Here is a 3,188-nt window from a genome sequence, read left to right as displayed (position 1 = left end):
TATTTTCCAATGTTCGTTTTGGGCATACATATCAGATTTAAATTTGTAGAAGTACCAAAATAAAAGAGTAAGTTTTATTGTTTAGGAAAAACTAGTCCGTGCAACTAAAGAACTATCTTACTTTTGGAAAAATTAGAAAGAACACAAATACTTTAGAACCCTTAAAAAATCTAACGCTTCATTTGAAGAGATGATATGACAATGCCTCAAATAATGAAGAAATGTGGTCTAACAAGGTAATCACGAATAAGTGTGATGAAGTCAAATAATGATTTTAATTTTGTTTTATTAAATGTAATTCTATGGCCAATAAGATCATATTTATAAAGAAAAATAACTCCAAATTATATTTAATCCTATGAGATTATACATTATTGAAACTTCTATTTTGCGTATATTTTATTTTATTTATTTATTTATTTTTTAACTCTGAACTTTTTATTGGCCTCCTGCTCCCCAAAGGGTATCCTGCTTCTGCTGGCTTAATGCCTCAGAACTTTGGTGTCGTTGGTCTCAGACACCACTTTGCCATCCACTATCCGGCGGGTGGTGGTCTTTCGGATGGTTTGCATGGAGTTGCTGCTGTCCAAGGCATCACCAAGATTGAATTCCTCGCCATCTTCCAGCAGGCGGCGGTAGGTGGCGATGTCAGCTTCCAGCTTGACCTTGATGTTCAGCAGGGCCTCATACTTCTGGGCCTGTCGCTGTCCCTCTGCCCGGGTCTGTGCCAGCTCTGACTCCAGGTGCAGCAGGATCCCATTGAGCTGCTCCATCTGTAGGGCGTAGTGGGCCTCCACCTCCCTCAGGCTGTTCTCCAAGCTGGCCTTCAGATTTCTCATGGAGTCCAGGTCAATCTCCAAGGACTGGACTGTACGTCTCAGCTCTGTGAGCGTCGTCTCAGCAGCTCCAACCTTGGCAGACTGTGTGGTGACCACTGTGGTGCTCTCCTCAGTCTGCTGAGACCAGTACTTGTCTAGCTCCTCTCGGTTTTTCCGAGCCAGCTCGTCATATTGGGCCCGGATATCTGCCATGATCTTGGCGAGGTCCTGAGATTTGGGGGCATCTACCTCCACCGTCAACCCAGAGCTGGCAATCTGGGCTTGTAGGCCTTTTACTTCCTCCTCATGGTTCTTCTTCATGAAGAGCAGCTCCTCCTTGAGAGCCTCGATCTCTGCCTCCAGCTGCAGTCGAGTGACATTGGTGTCATCAATGACCTTGCGGAGCCCATGGATGTCGTTCTCCACAGACTGGCGCATGGCCAGCTCTGTCTCATACTTGACTCTAATGTCATCAGCAGCAAGAGGGGCATTGTCAATCTGCAGAACGATGCGGGCATTGTCCACAGTATTTGCGAAGATCTGAGGCCTCAGGTCCTCGATGATCTTAAAGTAATGGCTCCAGTCTCTGACCTGGGGTCCCTTCTTCTCCAAGTGCTCCCAGATTTTGCTCTCCAGCCTCCGGTTCTCGGTCTCCAGGCTCCTCACTCTGTCCAGGTAAGAGGCCAGGTGGTCGTTGAGGCTTTGCATGGTCTCCTTCTCGTTCTGGATGCCTCCCATTCCTGCCAGACCCCCGGCCATCCCTGAGGCCAGGCCCCTGGACCCCATGCCGCCCCGGAAGCTGGTGGAGCGGGACACAGAGATCCGGGAACCAGAGCCCCCGGCGCCTGCATAGACACCGGCCGCGCTGCTGACCTGCCGGGCGCTGTAGCTGGGCGCCTGGACAGAGCCCAGGGACCGGTAGTTGGTAGAGAAGGTGGAGCGAGTGGTGAAGCTCATGCTGTATGGGAGGAAGGCGAGACGACAGGACTCAGGCTTTGCCGACCTTTTGCTTATATTTTACATAGCTGAAAAAAAGTCTGAAGATCACAAGGAATATTTAACTAAAATCTGGCACAACCAACAACATATTACCATTTAATTAAAGTGTTGTCCAGAAAAAAAAAAATGTATTAACTATTTGTTCAGTAAAATAGTAGGAGAAAAATGTATAAATTGCTTGTTTTGAAAAAAGTATGGGAGAAAAATGAAGTGTGTGGTGGCGTAGTAGTTGGGATAAGAGTATAAACACAGCATTTTGCATACAGAAGGTATTAAATACAAAGTTTTTGAACCAATGAATTTATTGTTTCTTGGTGTTTTACATTTTACAAAGCACTTAAAATTGGTAGCTAGAGTTCATGCTTTTATTCAAGAAATACTTCTTGGCCACTACTGATGCACTGTGCAGAATAGTAGAGAAAAGATCTGAATTATAAATAATCTTACCATGGGTGAAGTCACATTTTAGTGGGGAAGATTGACATGTAAACCAAAAAAAAAAAAAAAAAAAAAAACGGTGAAATTTTACCAGTGAACATTTGCTTTTGTTTGCTTTTAGAAGAGGTTGTTGTAAGTGTAAAACAATTTGCCACAATCCTAGGATACCACTGAAATAAAATTATATGAGGGACACACACACACACACGGGTTCAGAAAGAAATTTGTAATCAAGATTATACTAATTATACTACCAATACATACATATTTGGTGCGAGAATTGTCAAGGCATGAAATTAACATGTAAGCTTGCTGAGGCCAGTGATGCCCTATTGAGGCCCAGCAGACAATTTCTCAATTGTCCAAATAGATTTTGTATACCTTCTAAAGGTGACTTCATGGGTGGGGAGCAAAGAAATAAATAAGTTTAAAAAAAGCACCATGAAATTTAGTCAGAGAAGAGGTAAAAAATCAGGACTCAAATATCAAAATTAAATGACTGGTAAATTGAATTCAGCATTATATATTGAAGACTATCTCATATGGGATTGGTGACAGGTCAGAACATAAGGATGCTATAAAAATTAAAAAAAGTATTAAAGTATCTCAAAACATTGATAAATTAAGGGAAAATAAGCAATATAATCATCTGAGTAGATGAAGAAAAATTATAAAAGTCAACATCGAATTTCTGATAAAACCTCTAAACAAACTAGGAATAAAGAAAAAATTTCTTTACTTAAGGAAGATTACCCACCAAAATTCTACTGTAAAAATCACTGTTGTTTGAAACAATTAAACAACGTCTTTTAAAATCATGACAAGACAAAGATGCCGGCTATTACCATTTCTAAGAAACGTTGTTCTGGAAGTCCTCATCAGAAAAATAAGATAGATAATATACATAAAATTTTATAAAGATTAGAGAGAAAG

The 3,188-nt window shown here is 41.4% G+C and overlaps 1 pseudogene; it reads right to left on the bottom strand.

Annotated features, from left to right (window-relative positions):
* Positions 1–407: 407 nt before the first annotated feature.
* LOC709527 (keratin 18-like) lies at positions 408–2,867 on the bottom strand (annotated as a pseudogene).
* Between the last annotated feature and the right edge of the window lie 321 nt (positions 2,868–3,188).

This window comes from Macaca mulatta, chromosome 3 (genome assembly GCF_049350105.2).
Source record: "Macaca mulatta isolate MMU2019108-1 chromosome 3, T2T-MMU8v2.0, whole genome shotgun sequence".
Classification (NCBI taxonomy): Eukaryota; Metazoa; Chordata; class Mammalia; order Primates; family Cercopithecidae; genus Macaca; species Macaca mulatta.
Note: the sequence above shows the minus strand (reverse complement) of the source record. Positions and strands in the feature narration are given on the sequence as shown.